Raw genomic sequence first — 26,335 nt, 5'->3', positions numbered from 1 at the left:
CTTGTTCCTTATGGAGGTGTAGAAAATCTGTAGCATGATGTAATGGTAAGCACTTGATGTTTTCTTCAGATTTTTCCTCATAAAAGGAACAGTTCTTACTGGAAAACTGTTCCAAACAGATGTTCATAACTCTAGCGCTGGTATTGCTTACCCTTAGAGTATGGTAGGTCTTTGAACATTCTTCACAGGGTGCCTTATTCAAGAGTCATGACTTTGTGTGCAACATTTATGTTCACATTACAATAAGACTATTTATGATACTATGAGTTTTGACGTTACTCACGGGGTCCTCAAGTCAGAGAGTGATTAATATTTCAAGCTATCTTTGAGCTACACACTTTTTTCTTAATATTTTCTTCTTTTTAAATAGCATGCAAAGCAGTTAAGAGACCAAATAAAACCATAAAATGTAAAAAGGTTAAAAATGAGCAGAAATAGTCACCATTTCCAGGTTGTGATATACAAATATATCAACAAATGTCTATGTGTATGTTCGAATAAACATTTTAAAAGTCATGTGTAGATTTACTTAGCTTAAAAATGGAAACCAGGAATATGAAAAAGGAGAAGATATTTAAGAAGACAAATTATTACAAAACAGTATCCACTGATCCTCTGTGAAATATGTTTGTTTGTTTGTTTGTTTTGAGACAGAGTCTCACTCTGTCGCCTAGGATGGAGTGCAGTGGTGCAATCTTGGCTCACTGCAACCTCCCTCTCCCGGGTTCAAGCAATTCTCCTGCCTCAGCCTCCCGAATATCTGGGATTACAGGCTTGCGCCACCACTCCCAACTAATTTTTCTATTTTTAATGGAGATGGGGTTTCACTATGTTGGCCAGGCTGGTCTTGAACTCCTGACCTCAAATGATCTGCCTGCCTTGGCCTCCCAAAGTGCTGAGATTACAGGCATGAGCCACCGCACCTGGCCCGAAATATATTTTTTTATGCAATTGTATTATGCTCAGTGATAAAAAGAATATTCTGACTTGAACATACGCGAAGTCAAAACTGTGGAAAGGAATTAACTACAGGGCTATCGGTTGTATTTTTTTTTTTAAATTACATGAATAATTGTTGATTCCAGAGGCTTTAGTAACGATTATATTCAGACAGAAACACAGTATAAATCAAGCAATTGGTTATCTAGGGATGCGCCTACACAGCGAATGTATCAAACAGCAGCTTAAATTTGCAGGACTGGAGTGAGTACATGCACCTGGAAGCAGGGATAAGGGCTACTTGATTTCTAGTATGGTTGTTTAGGTACTTCTGGATGACTAATAATTTTTTTGGCCCGGCACGGTGGCTCACACCTGTAATCCCAGCTCTTTGGGAGGCCGAGGTGGGCAGATCACGAGGTCAGGAGATCGAGACCATGCTGGCTAACACGGTGAAAACCCATGTCTACTAAAAAAATTACAAAAAATTAGCCGGGCGTGGTGGTGGGCGCCTGTAGTCCCAGCTACTCAGGAGGCTGAGGCAGGAGAACGGCGTGAACCCGTGAACCTGGGAGGCGGAGCTTGGAGTGAGCCAAGATCGCGCCACTGCACTCTAGCCTGGGTGAAAGTGTGAGACTCCGTCTCAAAAAAAAAAAAAAAGGATTTCTTTTTCCTTTCAACTTTTATTTTAAGTTCAAGGGTACATGTCCAGGTTTGTTACATAGGTAAACTCATGTCACAGGGGTTTGTTGTACAGATTATTTCATCACCCAGGTATTAAGCCCACTACCTGTTAGTTATTTTTCCTGTTCTTCTCCCCCGTCTCACCCTCTACCTTCCAAAAGGCCCCAGTGTGTGTTGTTCCCCTCCACTTGTCCATGTGTTCTCATCATTTGGCTCCCACTTACGAGGGAGAACATGCCGTGTTTGATTTTCTGTTCCTGCATTAGTTTGCTGAGGATGACCTCTAGCTCCAACTAAGTCCCTACAAAGGACATGATCTTGTTCTTTGTGGCGTAGTATTCCCTGGTGTATATGAACCACATTTTCTTTATCTAGTCTATCATTGATGAGCATTTAGGTTGATTCCATGTCTTTGCTCTTGTGAATACCGCTGCAACAAACATATGTGTTCATGTGTTTTTACAAGGCCTCTGTACTCACAATCAAATATAACCTCTGACTCTTGAGTCTCTGGGAACACACTCAAGACAGAGGAGATGAGAGCAAAAAGAGAGAAAGGGTGGGAGGAGAACAAGGGTTGTAAAACTAACTGTTGGGTACTACACTCGCCAGCGGAATGACAGGACCATTCTTATCCAAACCTCGGCATCATATATATATATCCATATAACAAACCTGCGCATGGACCCACTGAATCTAAAATAAAAGTTGAAATTACTTAAAAAAAAAAGAGGGGAAGGGAGAGGGAGGGAGGGAGGAAGGGAGGAAGAAAGAATACAGTGTGCAGTTTAGCATGAGTCACGCTACAAAGCAGACAAATTTGTGTCACATAATGCTCGTGATACCCATGGAAGCAGATAATGTTTTTGTTCCCAATTCACTGATGAAGTCAGTGAGGTTCTAACAGGTTAAGAACCGTGTCCATGTTGCACACATAAAATGCTGTACCAGCTGGTCTATCGGAATCCAAAGTCCACGTGCTGAACTTCGCTGGCAGCCTTTGACTTAAAATTGGAGGAGCGTAAGGAGAAGTTCTGAATACGAAGTGTGGGACTAAACGGATGGTGGACTGCAGGGTTGGACAAAGAGAACAGTTTGACATAATATCTCCAAGGTCAGTGGGCAAGAGGGTGTTTACAAAGTTCTTCAAGGGAGGCAGCTGTGGCCAATAAAAAGGAAATTTCAGAGAGAATCATGGGAACCTAGGGTGCTGTGAAAGATTAAAAGACAGAGGAGTCCCACAGAGAGAATTAATGAAAGACCACAAGCACAGTGGGAAGGCCAGGTAGCAAGGACCCTGCTCAGGGTTCAAGGTCAATAGAGTAATGATATGAGCAGCATCAGGGGGTCCTCACATGTGACAAACCCCAGTAAGAGAAATGGCGTTTATTTCATCACCTAGAAAAACACTGTCCGAGGAACTTTAGTTATAAGGAAAGTGTTCTGTATTTATGCTTCCTAATGCAGAAACCACTAGCCACATATGTACTGGAAGTGTGGCTAGTGCAATTGAGAACCTGACTTTTTAATTAAATTGAAATATAAATAGCCACATGGAGCTCGTGGCTACCATATTGGGCAGCAGAGACTAGAGCTGTAGGATTACAGGGAGAGGCAAAATATAGATTGACCTATAACTGACATCAGATAGTAAGACAGCATTGATATCAAAACAGAGACTGTTAGGCCTTTTAGCACCTTGTCAGGAACTCGGGTGAGAGTTGGATAGTGTAGGCAAAGCAGCCGTTCCAGGCCTTTTTTCTGCTCTCACTGAAAGCAAAGAAAATTCTTTCTTTCTTATCAGGAATCTGGCTTGATATATTCTCTTTCATGCATGTTCAAGCTCATTTTCCTCTTCCCTTTCAAGCATAGTTATGTCTCTCCCACACTAAAAACAGCAAAAATTACCAATAATAATAATAAAGGAAATACTTCCTCAGCCTTCCTTATCCCTCCAGACACACTTGTCCCTCCCTCCTCCCTCACATTGCCAAGCTTCCTGAAACGGCATCACGTAGAAAGGATTTTCACATCTTTGTCCTTCATTCATTCTCAGCCTACTGGTCATGATCCTCTTGCTGAAAATAGGCTCACTTCACTGAAAATATTAACGTTGACAAATCCAAAGACACTCCTAATTTTTAACCTTAATTGAATCATGTGTGTGCATTTGCCCATGTTAAATAGTCTCAGAAAATCTTTTCTCCGTTGGCTTCGATAACATAATTCTCTCTAGGCCTTTTTGTCCATTCTCTTGGTCTCCATATTTCATCCTTTTTTCTTTGCCAATTTATTTATCTACTTTTAAATGATGAGGTGCCATAAGGCTCTTCTTAAAGCTTTTGTTTTCTCCCACCAAAAATATTTCCTGGTCCTTCTCATTCATTAGAAAAATCTCTCAGGAGGCCGAGGCAGGCGAATCACAAGGTCAGGAGATCAAAACCATCCCGGGTTTAGTAGAAACCCCATTTCTACTAAAAATACAAAAAATTAGCCGGCCGTGGTACCACACACCTGTAGTCTCAGCTACTCGGGAGGCTGAGGCAGGAGAATGGCGTGAACCCGGGAGGCGGAGCTTGCAGTGAGCCGAGATCGCGCCACTGCACTCCAGCCTGGGGGACAGAGCGAGACACCATCTCAAAAAAAAGAAAGAAAAGAAAGAAAGAAGAAAGAAAGAAAAGAAAGAAAGAAAGGAAAGAAGAAAGAAAGAAAGAAAGAAAGAAAGAAAGAAAGAAAGAAAGAAAGAAAGAAAGAAAGAAGGAAAGAAAGAAAGGAAAAGATACTATTACTTAAGTTTGTGTCACCCACTGGTCCAGGCATTTTGTAGGGATTAATTTATTCACTGTTGATAACACGGTTATACCAGATACTGCTATTGTCTTCATTTTAAAGATAACACCGAGATTCGGAGAAGCTAAACAATTTGCTCAAGGCTGAACAGTTGCTAAGTTATGAGGATGGAGACTGAATTTAAGCACTGTAGCTCTAGGGTCCATGTTCTCACCTTCTATATGGTGCTGGCTGTATGATGACTCCATTTGTTGCTCATTCCATTTTTCTACAGCTCTCATTGAAGCACATTGATTAGTCCATGCATGTCCATCCTGATAACCCAATATGCAACAAAAATGCTTTTGATGAGCACGTCTGCTGCCTGCCTTTGTGAATGTTCCAGTGCTTGCTCAAACTGAACAAGAACAAAATGGAGCTATTCTCTCCTAGCCCAACCCACCCTTCTGTGTCAGGTTACAAGCATCACCAGCTACCTGAGAGGCCAGGTCAGGATCCAGGTGTTCATTCTGGACTTTCTTTTCACATTTCACACCATCTTATCTTTTGCATCCCCCGTTTCTTGGCATAGTTCAGGGTTGTATCATTTTTCAGTAGAATTACTTGCATACACTACTATTTGGCCAACATGTCCTAAGTGCACCCAAGCCCCCCAAAACACTCACTCATATAAACAATCTGGCCTTAAAACTCTTGCTAGCCTCATGTTTCTAAAATGCAAAATAGAATTAACTTTTTTTCTTATTTAAGATTATTTAATAGCTTCCCGTTAGACAATTTTAAAAACTCTCAAATGCTTTAGCATGGCAAGTGAACTTCACACATCCCTTCCTTGCCTACCCATCCAGCCTCGTCTCTCGACTCATACCTGTGTGTGGCTTCTTTAGTTTCCACTTTTAGCTCTCTAAAAACTATGCTGCTTCAGTCTCTTCCATTCTTCATATTTGTCGTTCCTCTGCCTAGAAGCACCTTGCCTCTTTCACTCACACCTTGCCTCTTTCACTCACACCTTGCCTCTTTCACTCACACCTTGCCTCACTCAGGACCTACTAGGACTTTGTCTTCTGTGTTCCCCTCATGCCTTATATTTTAAAGACTTAACTATTATGTTTCAGTTATGCAGTTCCTCTTTTCCTCACTACTTTAAGAAGAGGGACTGTGCAGCAATTTTTTCCTCTTGCCACCACATTTTATTGCTTGGATCCTCAATGAATGTTTGAATGAATGAATGAATGGCTGAATGAATGTCATTTCCCCTTCTTACATGAGCACTTTGGCTATATATGAGAATGGAGAGGAGTCTCTTGGAAACTGACAACAAGAAATTTGGAATACTTCCTCCATTCCACCCCTTCTATCAGCCCTGAAACTCTCCTCTCTAGGCATGGTTTTTCTCCCATTTTGAGGAGGGAGATGCCACTCTGGAGATTCTTTCCCTTTGGTAAAATGCTGTTGGCAAGTCTCCTAGAGCAGCAGGGTGGGGCTCTGGGGAGAGGAGGGACCACACACAAGCAGCAACACTCAGAGATTTTCATTCCTGCTTTATCCTCCATTATTGCACCCACTTCAAGAATGTCCTTAAGTCTGGCAGTAGGTTCTGAGACAGCTACAAGAAAACACGGGGAAGCCCCAGAAAATGTATAATTTTGCCCGAAAAATACAGTCTCTTTGCATTTTCTAAAGTACAGTGAGAGTTTAGAAGCTATTTTCTGTTCTTGGGAAGAACGTGGTAGGGAAAAGGTGGGGGCTGTGTTGATCCCACACTAGTAATGCAAAAAAAAATTTTTAAGGCACATTTTATTGCAAAAGTATTGTGTAGCTCCTATGAACAAGGAGAGTAAAGTGACGTAGTTATCTCATGGATTGATGCTCTTCCTAATTATTGAGTAGCAACTATTGCTAAGGCATACCTCTCCTTGTGTGGGCCACATACCCATGACACCAACTCAGTAATGCTACTACTACTAATAACTACAATAAGAGCTAATATTAAGTGTTTACTATTTGTCAGTCACTGTTTAAAATGCTTCACATAACTAAATGCTTAACACATAACTCAATAAATCAAAAAATATATAAAGATCTTTCCAAGGAAATCATCTAATTTAGGCAGTTTTTAAGGTTTATTATTTTATGAATGGCAAAAGTAAGGCCCAGAGTGGTTGATTCCCCAAGTTTCTACAGCTAGTGAGTGTAAAAGCCAAAAATCCTGGCCTATGACCAGCATCTGGGGAGTCAAAAGAACTCCACGGCATGAGGTTTTCAGTATTGAAAACGCTGTTCTACCTTTGAGGACTCTCCTCATAGAGACTGAATCCCAAATTCTGAAGCCTTATATGACCACAATTTTTTTACCAATCCATTAACGTGTTAATTGCATAGGTGTGCATGACTACCATTTTATATATGATTATATATAATTTAATTCACAAGTATAGAATATTCCTTAAGCTGCCCCAAATAAAGGCAATCTTGTACTAATATGAAATCATCACATAAAGAGCAAACATCTCAGTGTGCCTGTGTTAGGCTCTGATTTTAAGAAAAGAAGGGGAATCCACACTGCCATCCATTAACCAGTTACAAAGCTCCTACTCTGTAACTGGTACTGTGTTAGGGCCTAGACAGAGAGATGGGAGTAGCACTGCAGCCCTGCCTTCAAGTGTGTTTGGTGTCGTGAAAGAATCCATTTGTGTTCCTAGACTGAGCTATATTTTCCATGATTGTCATTTTTGTGTGCTGCTTAAATAGTAAGATTATTTTTCTTTTCCTTATCTTTGTAAGAAGCACAAGCCATAAATACTCATAAAAAATGGAAAAGAAAGTGATAAAGAGTTGAGCAGATATAGGCATAAGAAACTAATGGTGAAGAAAAGAAAGAACATCAACTGCAAACATAGGAAGTGTCTGGAGAAACCTAAAGGCAATTGAAGAACAAGAGAGTACATTGGGGTCACACATGGGCCAGCCAGGTTTCTTTGGAGACAACTGTTTACAATGATGTCCAATTCCTACTTGGATGATCAAGCCAAAACTGGTATGTATCATATCTCCGGAGAAATGTGAAAGGGTGATGTCTTTAGCACCTAAGCCAGGGAACACCTGGCATATTTAGTAGAGTAATTGGATGTAACTTAACTAGAAAGAACTTTCAGATTCTTTCTCAGAAGACCATTAAGAGAATCAGGCATTACACTTTGAGAAATGTGACCATGCATCAAATCTACAACCTGAAAGAAGTCAAAACATTTTGAGAAAGCAAAGATAATTGCAGGAAGGAGCACTGGAAATAAGATAAAATTAAATTTTAAAAAGTGTTTTCCCAAGTGGATTTGTTTATTTGCCCGTTCTGAATAATGAGTGTGCAAAAGATTAGACAATTGTACTGTGGGCTTTGGTGAAGGCAAAGAAGGCTGGGGACTGCAGGAAAGCTGGACACTCAGAGCAGAGGTAAGGGGAGAGGGAGGGAGATGCTTGTAAATGAAGGCAAAACCACATATTATAGAGGCTCACAATCAATTAAATATTTGAGTTTTATATTCACATGAAAACAAACAAAATGTCAGAGGTCTGTTGCCTGATCAGCTTTGGAAGCTTCAAATCGAAAATGGGCAAGGATTTTATGCTCTGCATTCAATTACTGAGTAGAACTCACTTTGACCCTCAAAACAAACAGGATATTTCACTGAGATCCAGAGAGCAGAGAGGAAAGGCTCTTGAATTCCATCTGATGCTACACTCAGTGTTCAGCTCTGTAATTCTCTCCACCAAACAAAAGAGCCAGCTGTGTCAGTGTCATCCAAAATCTGAAGTCCTTTCCAGCTAGAAGCCTCAGGGAAAAATAAAATTCTATACTAAAAAATTAGTTTATTTTCTGTGTAAATAGAATTCAGGTTAGAAGAAAAAGCCCCTTGTTTTTCATGTGTTTACAGACTCCTAATCAATTAAAATATGTATGAATCATTTTCTAGTGGAATTCATATGAGAAAGTAGAGCGAAGGGATGCATTTCAGATATGGGAGATGAGAACAAAGGAAAGGGGGACGAAGAGTAGAAAGGGAAGAAAAGAAAGAAAGAGAGGAGGAAAAGAATAAAGAGGGGGGAAGAGAAGGGAAAGAAAGGAGAAAACTAGGAGGAAATTTCCTCTTTCTGCTGAGATATTTGACATACATTATCAAATGTAGCCTCACGACTCTTCTGTGAGATAGGTTGTACAATTAGACCCAGATTAGAGAGAGGAAAGCAAAGCTTTGGGAAGTTTTGTAAGTCCAGTGTCTCATATTTAGCAAGAATTGGAGCCAGACATCCACCCAAGTCTATCTGTCACCAAATCCCATGCTTGTGAGGTCAACCTAGGATGGAGGGTGGGTGATATTCAAATTAGCTTAATCTATGTCCCGTCTACCTGAGATAGATGTGTGGTTACTAGACAGTGAGCATACATCTTGCCCAAAGAAGTGACTTTCTTAGTGGGGTAAAATTCGGAAAAACCCATTTTGGCCAAGTATTTTATACACTATATGTAAATAGAGTAAAACATGATTAAAAACAAAATATCCTCTTTTTACCAAATCCCACTCAAGTCTCTACTTAAAAATAATCCATTCATTGGAATTCTCACATAAAGAGATGAGAAATGTATAGGACATTGAGGAAGTAAGACAAAGAAGGAAGAAATTTTTAGGGGAAAGAATATCACCTTCTAACTAAAAATGGAAAACAGAAAAGACCACATTTCCAGTGACTTCCTAGACAGAAGTCTATGTTTCCTACTATTTGAGAATGATTAATGAATTGACCTCCTGTGTGTCACTTTGAAAACACACCAAATGTGCTTAGTTTGGCAGAGTAGTAGAGGAGGAACTATTCACACAGAACAAAAAAGGCTGCTGTTTGCCAGTAGCTATTAACTCGCGGCTATAACACTTGTGCGGTTAACAATAATCTTATCCAAGAGTCTATTCTTGTAGAACCTCGAGGGTTGAAGAAATATTTTATTGGCAGCATCCCTAATCTTATAAGTAGCAATATGTTTTGACAAAATGAAGCCAAACAATTCTCACCTAGTCTTGGGTTTACTTTCGTATGAGAGCATCTGAGACTGAAAATAAAAAGCATTCCCAAACTCCCGCCGCCTTCCCCTGTTTTCCGCAAAAAAAAAAAAAAAAAAAAAAGGCTTTACACTCAAACCTTGAGGTTCCAATTTCTTTTAAATTTTTTAGTAGTCACAGTTTCTCTAAACTTATACCTTCTAGGCTTTTGAATCTAACCACCCTACATGGATGCATTTTCTTAACCTATGTGCACAAGAACACTTCAAGATTTTGTGATCAGCTACTGTTGAAATATCTCCTCTTGCTGTCGTATGCTGGCTCTTAGTTTTGGGAGAAACTACAAACCTCTACTTAAATTGAGAGTTTTTAGGTATTGAAATAGTGCCCACAGCGGGAAAAGAAGAAAATTGGGTGTAGTGGCAAACTAAATTTATAACAGAAAGTGGAAAAAAATAGCCTAGAGCACACATACAAAAGTTCTGCTGGGAATCAGTCATTTCTATCTATTGGGTCTAGTATGGAGTATAAAGAAAGGAAGATAAGTGTTATGAACAGACAGCGGTGAGTCCTCAGCAATAAGTTGTTGCATGAGCCTAGCAAATTGTTGACTCTATCTTGTGATCTATCTCCATACCTCCATGTTCTACTTCTTGAGCTTCTTGAGACTTTTGTTCCACAGATTTATTGAAAAAAAAAATCCACTGAGTGTTTATAATTTGCTGAGAACTCTTCTAGATACTGGAGCCATAAAATAGATTGAAACAGGTTCCCTACCCTCAAGTTCCCTCCCCAGCTCATGTCCTCTGAGTGGAGATAAGGGCAGCATATGAATGAGTGATTTGAGAAGAGTGGGAAGATGGTACAAGTCCCCTGCACAAAAGAGATGCTGGCAATGGCAAGTTTGTACCTCATAAATTATAGTCCCTCAACAATATGGTTGTTGCCACCATCTTCATCCTGATGTATGGTTTGGTGGCATAACATTGGCAGACAATTACCTTCTAGGAGACCTGCCTGCATGACCCCACTGTTATTTTAATGTAGGGGCTCCTCATGAATACCTTTTTTAAAAAAAAAAAACAGAAGTGCAAGTTATGGTGTTGGCGGTCTAGTCCTTGTTCTACTTCATTAATTGTCCATAGTAAAATTACTTAATTTCCACATCTGTTTGGGTTTGTTTTTTCACTTTTCCAGTAAGTGAATTGTACATGATTCTCTTTAAAATTCACTCAGCTTATAATTACTTGATTCATCAAAGACAAACTCATAAATTCATTTTTCTTCAAGCAATGCTTTTTCTGAACATTTACTATTTGTACTGCACTCATCTAGATATTCAGAACATAAGGTTACATGTAAGACCTGCTCCTTTCCCTGAAGTTGCTGAAAATACAGCGAGAGATATGGCAAATCCATAAAAGAGGTATAATCAAATTAGGCTATGAGTACTTACATAAACAAAAGGAGTAATTAATTCTGATGGGGAAAATGGAAAACATTTCCCAAATGTAACACTTAAGTTGAATATTAAAGAGGTAGAAGTATACCAGGCAAAAAAACAAAACAAAAAAATATGCTCAACTGATGGAACTTCATGAGTAAAATATTTGGCAGGAAATTAACAGTACCTAAAACTAACTGAGCATTTATTAAGTGCTATGCTAAAAGTTTCCTGTGTATTAACTCTCTTAAATCATTACCATAACTATAGAAGGTAGGAACCAACATCTCCAGTATAGAAATGAAATACCCAAGCCACAGAGAGGTCAGGTAGTTTATCCAAGATAACAGAGCTAACAAAGATGGAAATTTGACGCCAAACAGTCTGAGTCCATCTGTACTTGAAACCCCCAGCTTATACATGTCTAGGAACAGGGGGCAGTCTAATATGGCTAAAATATAAGGTGGGATATAGAGGAGGATAAAACAAGGAGAGGATAATGAAGCCAGCCTATAAGGGCCTTGAATGCTGTGCTAAAAAACATGGACATTATCATACAGTAGGAGGAAGTGGGTTGGAAATAAGAAAAACTACAGTGAAAAAAGATATGACAAGTGAAAGCAACAGAAGTTGTCATTGCTAAGGAGACATGGGGACAACAGGGAGTGATGGGGACTGTAGTGACATAGAGAAGCCTTACATTTGCAGGTGTATGTGGGGACAGCAACTCAGTCCAAAGGGAGAAATGTCAACCTACCATTCATTGCTGGTTGCTCTTTTTCAAGAAAAGCAGTAAATATCATAAGTTGATTCTACAAATTATTAAATGTTGACCAATCAAAAAAAATTTTAGACCATGGACTAAACAAAATATGCCTGCTGGCACCCAGATTGAAATGGAGAGATATCTGTGCTTTTAGAAATCATTTCTTCTATTTTTTTAACCTGGGAAGCAATGTAAGCTTATTAGTAGTTTAGGAAGATAAATCCAGTGGTATTATAGAAAGTTGAATTGAGAGGGAAGGGCCAGTGAGAGATTATTGCAGTAGGAAAAAGATGACAAAGGCTTGAACTAGTGGCAGTGGGAAAAGCAAGGCAGGAAAGGGTTTTTGGAGGATAATTGATCTATTAAATGTGGCTGTGGATGAGAAAGAATGTATCAACAATAACGAGGACTGTCTAGCTCTGGTGATTAGAAGGAAGGTAATGTATTGATGGAGACATGAGACATAAAAGGAAGAGCACATATCTGGAGGAAAAGAGTAAGTTCAATTTGAAAAATGTTGAAACTGAGTTTAGGAAGCATTCGAACAGTATCTAGCTCTTCTTGGCTTTTCTATTGAAAAGAATACTCATTCATCAGATTAAGTCAGATCTGATTCACTGATCACAACTGCTTCCTAGAAAACACTAAGAATTTAAAGTGTTGCTAAAAACTGTTTATTCTTGTGAGATTTAAGCACAAAATCAATTATCAACAAGAATTAGTAACAATAGGATTGCAAAGAGTATTCCTTTTAAAAAAACTTGCTCCTCCTTACTTTCCTTTAAGTTTTGATTATGTTCTTCTGCAGGTATTTGTCTCCATTGCCATGGGCAGCAAACCTATCAACGGAAATGGTGTTTGGTTTAGAATTTTTTTTTTCAAAAAATCATCTTTGAAACTTTGCTTGTAGTTTTGTATTAGTTTTCCTATACTTACACAATCACGTTTCTAGGAATTTATATTATTTAATGATTATAATGTACATTTAGTCAGTCCTTATTGGTAACCATAAAGTTTTGTTCCATTAATCCATTTTAAATGACTTTGTAATCAAATATTGTATAACCATAGATCTATGAATATTAATTAGAGACTGAATTAAATAATTTTTAGTTTCTTCTGATTTCTGTAGATTTTGATTTGATGAATTCTTTGGGGTAAGGAAAAATGGTATACATGGATTATAAGAGGTTTAGGAGTCAGTTAAATGGAAGTGTCTAATCCCACAGATTATATTACACATGCGTATATCTTTGGTTTGCCAGCATGATGTATGATTTTTTTAAAGGAGATACAACTTTTCTAACGAGAAACTTCACATGCAAAATACTTGGATTTCTAATTGCCTTGACTGATCAAGAATTCTGCCAAGGGTGTGTTAAGGGTGTGTGTGTGTGTGTGTGTGTGTGTGTGTAAACCACCCCCTCTTCTTTTAAACAAGGCTCAACCTATTCTAAAAGAAATTAGAGTATTAGAGTTATATGAACCAAAACGCATAAAACATATATTGAGATCAGTGAAAAATAAGTAGGTAATGTCTTAGGATGAGTATATATGTATACCTATGAAGACACGTGTATTTTTGTTCATTCAGCAAACATTTATACCCAACCCACTCGAAAGACATTGTGCTAGATGGCGCAGGGAAACTCTAGAGAAAAGACAGTTTCTGACTATAAGCAACACACGATCTGAGGACACATAAATAAGTTTAATATGAAGCAAAAACTGCCAAAAGAGAAGCGGAAGGTAAATGTTATTAGAGGACTCCAATAATTTTAAAGTTGATGAGCGACCAAAGAATTTTTGTTAACAAAGTGTGGTCTTCTATTATCTTTCTACCTTGTTGAGCTATTTCTCATTGACCTAGCCAACATAAACCCATAAGACTTTTCTGAATCCTTAAACTTTTACACTTTAGCACAATTCCTTTTAAAGAAGCAGCTCCAGCCTCTGATCAATAAAACTAGAAGAAGCCATCCTAAAATTAATTCTTAAATAATATCAAGGACTATGCTATGGAACAGTATTGCTATTCTCAAAAGTAAGAGTGTTGGGGAAATATTCATTATTTTCGCAGATCTTGAATTCCAAGAACAGTTTGTGGCTCATAAAGTTTGTTCTTTAGGACTGCTATGTCACTCACCCTGACTGGTACATGGGAGTCCTAACACACTCATAGATATTAATAGGATACCTTTCCTTCCTATACTCTAAACTGCACTATATATGGCTGTAGTTAAATTAACATTCAACCATGACTACTCCAGCCTCCTTTTATAACTACATCATTAATAGAACTCAGTGTGCATAAGGCTGCTCCAAAAGCTCACGTCCTTTGTGTGACTCTGTATTCTTTTACTGAGACCAGATAGACACTTACTAGGAAGGCACTATTGGGAAGCTGGGTAGTGGCCACAGTAGGGAGGGATCCTGTAAATTTGTCTTGATCTTTGGTTGCCTGCAGTATGCTCACCCTTTGGCCATGTAGAGCAACATCTTGAGGAGTTGGCATTGTCCTATAAAATGGAAAGATGGGATGTTTTGCTTCCGTAAAGAATAGACATGAGGGATCCTCAAATACCTTGAGATAATAAGATAACGCACATATTTTTCAAAACAAAAAAAATATTTTTACAGACGAGGACACAAATGGCATTTAGGTGACTCTCCCAAGGTCACATAGTGAGTGGATTAAAAACTTCAATTCAAATTTCAGGCATCCTGAGTTAAAGCCTAGTGATCTTTTCTTATTCTTGTTCTTTCAGTATTTTATTAAATATGCAAATATTAACCTACTCAATCCTCATAAAAACCCAATGGTGAACTGACTGTTGGCACGGCAGATGAGAAGTTTTACTCCCCCACTCACCAGTGAAACTGGTGAAAATTATTTTTAAAGGCAACTATTTAAAATCTCTGATGCAGATAATTTTATTTCCATTTTATATTAATAAGCAAAGAACTGAGGCATAGAATGGTTAAGTAAATTGCATAAGGTCATGTGGAAAAGCTGAGATTTGAACCTAGTTGGTTGGTTCTAGAGCATAACCTCAGGGTGAGAATCGAGGCGTGACAGGCACCATGTTCCTAATTACGTTATTCTAGAGGAAAAATGGTATCCATGGGATATAACAGGTTTAGGAGTCAGTTATATGGAGGTGTCTAATTCCACAGATTGGATTACACATACAGATGTCTTTGGTTTGCCAGTATGATGAATAATTTTTTTAAGGAGATACAACTTTTCTAATGGGAAACATCACACCCAAAATACATGGATTTCTAATTGCCTTGACTGATTAAGAACTCTGGCAAATCCTGACCCCTCCTCACGAGCATGTGGCAGCTCTCAGCTGACGAAGAAGGGCAGTGGCACCACTTGGATGAATGTGTTCACCAATGTGTGCTGCCTGGCCTGTATCATAGTATCCAAATGATATCTCTAGGGCTTTAATTTCATGTCTTGCCCCACACTAAAATGATGCCTAAATAATGCTTACTCTGGGAGGAAGATTTATTCCTGGCGGAGGCAGGGGGGGAGTTGGGGGGGCGCTGGGGGGAGCGGACTTTGGAGTCAGACTAGCTGGTCGAATACGAGATCTGCCTCTTATTCCTTGTGTGACTCTCAGCAAACTAAACCCTAACTTAGATAGCTTCTGAAAATTCAGTTTTGTCCCTTATAAAATGAAAGGCTAACAGTAGCTGAGTCAGAGAATTCTGCCAGGTAAAACACATAGCAGAGGCCCTGGCATATAGAAGCCTTTTCATAAATAATATTAAGCACTTCCTAAACATTATTAAGCACTGCTTAATATTAGCTGCTAAGCTACTATTGTACCTTTTGTAATTTTTGTGGTGAAAGGGAAATGTTTATGAAAATTCCTAAAAGCACATGATAATAAAATTGTCAACGAAAATATTGAGTCCTAGAATAAATTGATATGGAAAATTATTCAAAGTAGCTTTAGGTAGAGATGAATGAGATGATTAAAAATTAACAATTTAAGTCATAATGGTGAAAGAAGAATAAAAGACAAGTAAACGAAATATCTAGTGATGATCAAGATCTGTAGAAATAAAAAGAAGAAAAAGTAAGGTTTTTGCAGAAGGAAAGAGAACGTGTACACTGGAACGAAAATTGGGGGGAAGTTTATTGAGGAAAAAGAAAATAAATAAGGGAAAGGACAAAATTATCACTAAATAAATAAAAGGAAACGCCTCCAAAAGTCCAAAATAAATGAAACTCAAATTCAAAACAAAAAAGAGAAAAACAGGAAGAAATATGGTGTTTCCGTAAGTCTGTGGATTATGAGGAATCATGAAAAGGAAAAAAGAAGTTTGGCACAAAACCTTGAAGGATAAATATGAGCACATCACAACTGAAAAGAAGATAATGAAAACAGATAATTAAAACGCAGAAGCTAGAGTTACAGCCTTTGGAACTCAAACTAAATAAACTTGTTTTATTGTGAGTCTGGAAATTGGGAAATAGCTGTACTGAGAGTGAGTATATCTGCAACCATCACATTAGCTGACAGGGCATGTAAACATTTCAGAAGTAAATGAACTAACTCTGAGATGGGTGATTATGGATGTCAATTGTGGAAAAAGAGTTTATGTGTAAGAGAAAAAGAAAAGTTCAACTTTTCAAATCATTAATATTGTCCCTAAAAGCTGCATATATTGGAAAATATACTTGGAAGATAACCCTATTCCTACAGAACAGGAAGATGATTCAAATTCTAGAAGAAATATCCAAGGTGTGAAAAATTTTGTTCCTTTGTCAGGACGTCGGAGTCCATTGAGAAAGTTCTAGAGGAAGTACACTGAGAAGAAGAAATGAAGCTCAAACAATTCATAGGCTGAAGATATTTTTACTTTCAGATACATTTAATGAGCGCAGTAATGGGAAAATAAGGATGAGAAATTACCGCATAAATCAGAGAGCAAAATGAGGGCCATTTGTATTGATACAGTCAAACTGAAAGAAAGAAAAAAAGGAGGGTAAGGCAAAAATGAAGGTGTGAGCTACAAACCTCTTACTGTGTTCATGAAGAGACGAGAGGTTGATGGGTTTAGAGTGCAAATGGACGGCAAAAAAAAAAAAAAAGATATGGAAAAAGAAATTGGATAACTTAACGTTTCAATTTTAAGAAAAGGCCTTTAAAGAAAATTATACGGTTTTCCAACAGAAAAGAAGCCCAAGATGATAAATCCAGTGATTCAATATGAGACCTCCCTCCACAACCTGGAGACTGGATAATCAGTGAGTTGAAAAAGAGAAGTGTCCTCAGTCCCAGTGGTCTAACCCTAAAGTGTATATCTTATTTTAGCTAAAAAATCATAAGTAAAAGTGAAATAACTAACACAATAAGAGAATCTTGTGGTCGTATTTTTAAAGGATGTTTGAGAAGGTATGAAGAACCAGAAGTGACAAACATCACCGTCTTGATAAAATTGGTTTTCCAGGAAAAGATGCTAGTGTGATAAGAGGCAGGATGTGGCCCATGCAGTCCTGGGCCACTGAGCTATTTAGCAGATTGTATTCTGGTATCATGACAAAGAACATAGCTAAGGCTATTTTATACCATTCAGGTCAAGAAAAACTTGCAAGGAGATGGTTTGTTAGATAAGTTGGGAACACATACGAATATGTTATATATCAGGTCTAGAGCCATCACTATAGGAATATGAAAAATAAAATGATAAGGGACTGAGGTGAAGCTGTTTGTTATGTACTTGTATATGACACCTTCAGATTTTTTCCAAAGAAAAGACATGTTCGATTTGAAAGAAAGTAAATGTAAAGATGAAAAAACAAACAAACAAAAAAGAGTGAGAGAGAGAGACTGATAAGCCGGATGGTCCCAGACATATCTTATGCAGCTGAGATCATCCTGGAAATAATGAAAGCAAAAGAGATGAGGTAATTTAAAATATGTGACAAGTACACAACGAAATATGCAGAAAAGTACAATACAATAAAAGGAAAGGAAAGAGACTTATATTGAGACAGCATAAGGTGACAGATGATCTCTATGCCTCTTATTATTCAAATTTCACAACGGAATTATAAAATGTGTCATCATCTCCATTTTATACATTAGGGAATTGAGAATTAGGCAGGTTAAGCAACTTGTCCAAGGTCACACAGTAAACAAATAGAGAGGTGAAATTCAATTTACTGTCTATCTTACTCGCAAGCTTTTATCTACACACCATTGCCTTTCAAAACAAAGACATAAAAGTGAGAAATAAAGGGAAATATAATTGTATTGAAGCTGTATAGTTGAAGGATGGGTGTATTGTCTATAGAGCATAAGCCTGCAACAAATTTTTTAAAAAGAAGAAAGAAATGTTGGCATGATTTCCACTCACTTGTCAGTTAAAAGAGAATTCTCCACAATATTATGCAAAGGTACATCTGACCACATGAATACTCAGGAGCTGGCCTGTGTGTTAAATATCCATGTTAAAAGCATAAAGCTGCAACTTTGACTGAGAGTTCCTGTTAAGAAAATATCCCTTTCTAAAATAATACACAATTAAAGCAGATTAAGTATTACTTGACTTCTCTTTTGCTGCTATTCAAATGTTATTGCATTGTGCATAATTAAACTAGCAGTTATCGTTAAAGTGTTCCATTAGGAAGCTCTAGGTAGGATAGACTTGCTGTCTTCACTCAAAGATCACTCTGGGGATTGTATACCTGGAAAATTTTCATTCCTTGAGGAATCCTGGAAGGGCACACTGATGGATTTATAATAGGGCACTATACTTTTCTTTTTTCCCCCTGATGAAATAGTGCCTATACTTTGTCTGTAAGGGCACACTGTCTTTTTAATTTCCAGGAGTCACATAATTGAACAATGAGATTAATAAAATGAAAATTAACATAGAATAAATGTTTAAGTATATTTTACTGAAAAAATTAAGAAATATGTAAAGTTTTGGCATTACTTTTATAAACATTTTTATGCAGCTGGGCATGGTGGCTCACGCCTATAATCCCAGCATTTTGGGAGGCCAAGGTGTGTGGATCACCTTAGGTCAGGAGTTTGAGACCAGCCTAACCAACATGGTGAAAACTTGTGTCTACTAAAAATACAAAAATTAGCTGGGCATTGTGGCAGGCACCTGTAATCCTATCTACTCGGGAGGCCAAGGCATGAGAACTGCTTGAACCCAGGAGGCAGGGGTTGCAGTGAACTGAGATTGTGCCACTGCTCTCCAGAGTGGGCGACAGAGTGAGACTTTGTTTCAAAAAAAGAAAAATTTATACACACCATAAGATGACATTTTGCATGGAATACATTAATGGATTACAGGTAATATTATAGGTAATACTTTTCTGCATTTCCTGATTTTTTACAGTAAAAATACATGACTTTTTAAAGTTTAATAGTGTGGATTCAAAAGAAATACCTATTTCAATTCACACTTAGAGATTAAAATTGGGTTAATTATCACACTGACTGAGGTAAACTTTGTGATTTTTCTAATACAGAATATTTATGCACCTAACCAGAATGTATAAAAATTTAGATGTCAGTTTACACCCTAAGCAAAAACTGTTGTAAACCAATTAAGATTATAGTCAAATGAATGAAACTTTAAAAGTTGTGTAGATCATGATTTCAATTAGTAATAATAATAACAATTGCTGTATTTACTGAGATTACTATAGGCCAGGCACTTTTCTAAGTGTTTCCATCACTTAACATGTTTGAATAATCATGTGATATAGATGCTGTGATCGTCCTAGTTTTCACCAATGGAGGGGCTGAGGCAATGCTAAAACTGTTTTAATGACATTCTTGAAAATTAATTATAAGTTTACAAAAATAATGCCTTGTGAATATGTTGAAATAAATCAGCCAAGATTGATGTTTTCATAGATGATCTTAAGAATATTTTTATTATGCATCTACACGTACATTTATTGCAGCACTACTTACAATAGCAAAGACTTGGAACCAACACAAATGCCCATCAATGATAGACTCAATAAAGAAAATGTGGCACATATACACCATGGAATACTATGCAGCCATAAAATGAAAGAGTTCATGTCCTTTGCAGGGTCATGGATGAACCTGGAAGCCATCATTCTCAGTAAACTAACACAGGAACAGAAAACCAAACACCGCATGTTCTCACTCATAAGTGGGAGTTAAACAATGAGAACACGTGGACACAGGGAGGGGAACATCACACACTGAGGCCTGTCAGTAGGTGGAAGGGAAGGGGAGGGAGAGCATTAGGATATCCATGCAGGGCTTAAAACCTAGAGGATGGGTTGATGGGTGCAGCAAACCACCATGGCACATGTATTCCTATGTAACAAACCTGCACCTTCTGCACATGTATCCCAGAACTTAAAGTAAAATAATAAATAAATAAATATGTGAAAAAATATATTTTTATTGTGCATCTAAAGGAAGCTAGAAAATATTTCTCCTTTCTTTTTTGAAATAAAATAGTTTAGAGCACTCATTGCTCGCAGTCCCCATTCTTCAAAACATGTGCATGGACCACCTGCATTAGAATCCTCTGGAGAACAGACCCAAATCCCAGAGGCTCAAAAGTCTGCATTGTTAAAATTCTTCCTAGCAATATTTACAACTGCTAAAATATAATGACTTCTGAGTTTATGTGGGAAATCAGAAACTTTTTTTAAAAAAATCATGAATTTCTGATTTTCACTTTCCAGTTTGACTCAATTGCTTTCTTATGTGTTATTGGAACTGAGATGTTCACAGCAATTTTTTTTTTTTGCCCCACATATTCTTAGTATTCATCCCAGAATGCCAATGCCTCAACACTTCTTTCTCTACTTCCCCATTTCTCCCCTCCTACATTCTTGCGATTGCTGAGGAAATTGTGACTGAGATGGGAAGTGCATCTGCTGACTTGGGCCTAGTATTTCAGTGTCTGAGTTTACTTTATACCTTCCACATCCCATACCTAGTGGCCGTCTACACAGTAGTGGAATCGAATATCCCCATGTGGGAAGATTTATTTGTTTCTTCAAAGGATACAGGAATCAAAAGGGATCCAGTGGGGAAGAAAAGAGACTAGCTGCTGTCCTTCATGGAGGCAACACTCTGCTGGGAGAGGCAAGAAAAAATCCATAAATGAATAGAAAAATAAATAAGTATAATAAAAGTTCAGAGAGCGATAAGACCTATGTAGAAAAAATGTTAGAAGGGCACAATTACTGAGTGACAGATGGAGTAGAAGGTGCTAGATTAGAAAGGAAAAGCCTTCCGGAGGAATTGGCATTTGAGCTGAAATATGAATGAAGTGAGAAAGTGAGCCATCCAAAAACCTGGGGAAGAGTGTTCCAGACAGAAAGAAGAGAAAGTACAAAGGCCTGAGGCAGGAGTGGGCTTAGCTTGTTCACAGAAAGCATGAAGGTCAGTGAACATGGCTAGAGCAATATGCGTGAGGAGGAGAGGGGGGTGAGATGGGCAATAAGGTAAGGATTGCCTCACGTGTGCCATTGTAGCCTATGGTGCTTGGATTTCATTCTGAGTGTGATACAGACCATTGGCCGGTGTTGAGCAAGGGTGAGAAATTATCTAATTCACATTTTAAAATATCGCTATAGCCAGTGTTTAGAGAATTATCACAGCCACAGAAACCTGTCAGTAGTATGTTACAGTCCAGGTGAGAGAAGATTGCGGCTTAGTTGGAGTATTCACAGAATAGATGTTAAGACGTGGTCAGATTCTGTGTGTACACGTTTGTATTATGCAGTTAGAGACCATTGGAGTTGCTAATAGATGAGGAATGTGGGAGATAAAGAGGAGTCACAGATTTCTACAAGGTTTTGGGCCCAATGAAATGTTGACGCTAGGGACTGAAATGGGGAAGACAGGTTGCAGGAAGACTTACAAGTTCTGCTTTCGATACATTGAATTTGAGCATCAGTTAGCCGGTCAAAGTGAAGAGCCAGTAGGCGGTGCAAGTCTGAACTCAGGGGGAGATGGGAGTAGAGATCCAAATGACAGAGGCATGGGCGTGTAGATGGAATGCAAGTTCATGACTCTGGATGAGATCACCCAGGGAGGAGTGTACACACAAATAAAGAAGAGAAAGATACATGGATTCATGTGGCTCAGTGCCCAGTAGAAAACTTGCTCAAGCCTGTTGTTCTATGACAAAGGGTGTGGTTTTTTAACTGCCTGCAAGTCACAAACAGCATTGATCTGACAATAGGACCATGATATGTAGAATATAATATATATGTTATTGTAAATAAATTGGAATATAAACGTTACCTGTTAATGTCATACAACCTCCCTTTCTGTTGCAATAAAAATTTGTGTGAATATATTAACACGCCACAGTACAGGATTCATTTTTAGCAGTGAGTTTCAGTTTATCCTGAGAGGCAGGAAGATTCACTTATAAAAACTGGTGGTACAATTGGGAAGAAAAACTGCCCTTTTGAGTAAGTGCTTTATAAAGTCAATTAAAGCAGAAAGATGTGTTTATGGGCTTTCACCCTTCAAAATGGCTATAGATCAAATTTATTAAAAATGTAATTTGGAAGAGAAGCTGGCAATAAAGTAATAAAAATGAAACTAATTTATCTTCAAAGTGTGTGGCGCTTTTAGCTCTAACCAGCCTAAAGACTTTTTTACCCCACTACAAGTAGGAATTGAAAACTTCTTTTCAATTCCAAAGCATTTTGAACTAGAATGTGGCTGGTGTTTATATGGTCACATGAGAGGTTATTCTAATAGTTCAGGACAGAAAATATAGATATAATTTGTATATTTCTGAAATTTAGTAGGAATAATTTTTAGGGTCTACTTTTGAAAAACCAATATAGCAAAGATAGAAAGAATTTGATGATGTAAACAAATCTACTATTAAAACACATGTATCCAAGTGGTTAAAAAAGGCAGTAATTTTTTGTATGTTTAAGTCAATACTTTTTCCTGTTTTGCAAAGACACTTTATCTTTTTAAACTTTTTTTAAAAAGAAAATAAAAGAATATGTTTTAGATTTAGCAGGACACTGGAAATATGAGATGCTTTGAAAATTCAAATGACAGTGTTTCTTAATATTTCTCCTATAAAATTACTTTTTAGAGGAATTCATCTTATTTTAAGAGGAAATATATAACCTTTTTTTCATTCAAGAATAATGTTCCAATGGATTGTTTTGTATAACAGAAAGTATCCTTTCCAATAGCATTCCAACTATTTAAAAATCCTATATTGAAACAAATTGAAAGGACCTAACATTCGATAAAGTTGTCTACCAGTAAGGAAGGGGCAGCTTATAGACAGAGTCAGTTTCATTGTATTGAAATAAACAATGTCCTGTAGTGTGTGTGGGTAGAGAGGAAGAGTCTAGTGAGTAGACGGAAAGGGTGATGAAATAAGGACAATGTGTGGTCACCCCAGTAAGATTAGTTGAACTAACTGTGTAGACAGGAAGGACAATTCTGACTTCACAGGGAGGCTCTGCTCATGGTGCCTTATCAGTATGTTGTCTCAGGATCAGCACTATTGAGAAATGTAAATCCCCACGTTTCCTTTCTTGCCTCTTGCCCACATTCCTAAAAGATTACACTTAACTGTCAGAGCTAAAGAGTAGATCTTCATCTTCAATTCATTCAACATGAAAAGATTATTATTAATAGCACACTGAGCAAATAATGATTTCAAAGAGTCCTTGTTATTATATAAGCCTGCCTACAAGGTGATTTCAGAATAAGAAATGAGAAGGGTTTATTTTAGCAGAAATTTAATGTGCACTTGCCTTTCAAACTCTGTAACATCGTTGTAGTTCAAATAATTGAATATAGTTAAATGTCTACACTGATTGGATTATCTTGACATTAGCCTGAATTAGCTAGTAAAACAATTATTTTTAAAATTTAAGTAGGTTTTATTATTAATTGTAATTGGAAAGCACCATCCACTTAAAGTATTAATAATCACAGTTCTTCAGTGACATTAATTTAGAAAAAATAACAAAATTTTTTGCCTCTTCACAATTTATAGCCCAAACTACATGTAAATTAAATGCTGTATTTTTATTTTGTGCAGAACCACTCACCCACCCACCCATACACACACACACACACACACACACACACACACACACACACATTCTCTGTGGTTTTCCTAGTTCGGGAAAGTGATTATGATCAAGCAACAAACCATAGTGGTTCTCCATTTGCTATGCTGACATTAAAATTAGAGAAAGGACATTTTAAAAGCAACAATTACCACCCAAGTCACTATTCAGCTTCATATTTTTAGCTATAAAAATATAAAATAAAATAAGAAGGTTTTATGAGATCGAATGATTTTCCATCTCTGGGCAAAGGAGAGGAATAACTGATTTGCTTTGTGAATATATTTCACCAATGTCTATATAGAATGTGACAGTTACCGACTGCACAAACTGTATCCTTTCAGAAATGTAGTAAATTTAAAGCTTTTTATGAGTCTGTGTGAACCAAAGACATGATACCTGGAAAAGTCACATGTTGAAAAGAAGTTTATTTTTACTTCAGTGTCTGCCTAATAGTGCAAACCTCATCTTTGCCTGGAGGTGGTATATCTATGTAAATGAAGATGGGCTAATAATGTGAATAAGAAATGGGATGGATCTTCTGTCTTAATTTGTGTGCTATTTTCACATGAAGAATAAATGAGAACAAGATATTGATTACTATAAATTTTGTTCATTTTAGTATAAATATGTCCAAACACATTTGAGATTAAATGGCAGTTATATTTCTTAATTGAATGTCATTTTCTCCTTCTCTTTGATAGATATCATATAAATAGATGCAGATAGATCATAGATATAGAGATGTAGATATAGCTAGATCATAGATAGATAATACACATATATAGATGAATAGATCATAAATCTACCTACCTTTCTATACCTCTATATAAAAAGGAAAGAGAGAAAGAGAGAGACCAAGGTCAGCAAATATCTCTGTAAAGGACCAGATAATTAATATTTAAGGCTTTACTGGCCATATGGTCTCCATCATAACTACTCATGTATTTTTGTGTTGCAGCACAAAAGTCTTAAACAATATGTAAATGAATCAGTGCAGTTGTATTCAAATAAAATGTTATTTATGGACACTGAAAATTAATTTCATATAATTTTTATGTATCATAAAATATTATTTTTTAAATAATTTCAAAATATAAAAACTATTCTTAGCTTGAGTTCCATGCAGAAAGAGGCCTCAGGGCAGATTCGGCATGGGCCATAATTTGCAACCCCTAATATATATAACATTCAATTGTTATTTTTAATCTCAAAGAATCCCATGGCTCTTTGTAAAGCTGTCATCTCATTATGATTTGCAAACCTCTCCAGAGTAAATATAAACTCTGTACAAGAAAGTGAAAGTTGGTTTTAAGCAGAGGACTTTTTAAAAGAAAATGAAATCTTATTGCACAAAATGGAACACAGCCAAAACAGAAAAGCTCACACCTCTACTTAAAAGAAAGTGCAAAGCAAGACTACATCTCAGCTAAATGTTTCATTATAGGATAAGTTAAGATGTATAATTAGTCAAAATAAGATCCCAGTATTTTCACAGTATTGCAAACACAGTACAATATTAATTTTCACATTATATTTTATATGCAAACAAATTGGGTTTGTCAAAAAAAAGTGTTGCTTTCCTCACAAAAGCTGTCTTTGATAATAAATAAGAATTCTACTGAAAAACTGAAGCTTTCCATATGTGACAAATTTTGGAAATAAGAATAAAAGAGAAATGTAGCATTCTGTCTTAAATACATAATTTTACAGATGAAACTTCTTAAACTAATGCTGAAAAATTTGAATCCCCAACTCTATCAACTTATGCAAAAGAATGAATGGATACATAAACAAGTGGGGTTTTTTTGTTTGTTTGTTTTGTTTTTTAAGATTTCATTTAGCATCCAGGTCACTGATAGGGTGTAGACAATGGAAATAGTTCCCTCTTCCATTCAATTACAATTCCTAATCAGTTGGATTTGTCATGTATTTCTTTCAAGAGAGTGCTATAAATGTTGCTTCCTATCCAATCTCGATATTCAAAATATTACTAATCTTTGTTTGTTTTTGATGAAGGGGTTCAGGCATTTCTGTTAAAGACTTAGACTTGAGAACTGAGCACTAGAACCTACATTCGAAGTGTTTCTCTCATTTCTTTCTTTGCCACTAGGAATTAAGAATGGGCCAATGAAATATACAGCCCCTTTCTGGAATGTACTTGTTCTGCTACAACCATGGATATCCCTACCTTTCTGTGCCTTTCAGGGACAAGGGTCATAGAGGAGTTTCAGACTCCCCCCAAAACAAAACAACAACTGAACAATAAACAACAGAAAAATAACACAAAAAGATGGGGGTATACTCTTTCCCCTTTCCTTGCTTTCTCCTGCTACCAAAACAAACAACAAAAACTACATCGTTTCATTGGATGAGGAAGCTAAAATTTTGTAGCAGATCTATAAAAGAAAAGAAGTGGAAATCTACTCAAGAACTACTCTAAAACACTGTATACAAAACAACCACTTTGGTTCACATTAAAAAGTGTTATCTGTTTCTTTGAATTCATAAGCTAGATATTAATCCATCTTTAAAAGAGAAGAAAGCAAAGATCA

The 26,335-nt window shown here is 37.1% G+C and overlaps 1 long non-coding RNA gene across 1 annotated transcript; it reads left to right on the top strand.

The window, feature by feature from the left end:
- LOC129487335 (uncharacterized) lies at nucleotides 1-26,284 on the top strand. Its single transcript, XR_008659287.1, has 2 exons — nucleotides 1-45; nucleotides 25,894-26,284. It is a non-coding gene; the product is annotated as an uncharacterized lncRNA (long non-coding RNA).
- The last annotated feature ends 51 nt before the right edge of the window (nucleotides 26,285-26,335 follow it).

The sequence above is a fragment of the Symphalangus syndactylus genome, chromosome 8 (genome assembly GCF_028878055.3).
Source record: "Symphalangus syndactylus isolate Jambi chromosome 8, NHGRI_mSymSyn1-v2.1_pri, whole genome shotgun sequence".
Classification (NCBI taxonomy): domain Eukaryota; kingdom Metazoa; phylum Chordata; class Mammalia; order Primates; family Hylobatidae; genus Symphalangus; species Symphalangus syndactylus.
Note: the sequence above shows the minus strand (reverse complement) of the source record. Positions and strands in the feature narration are given on the sequence as shown.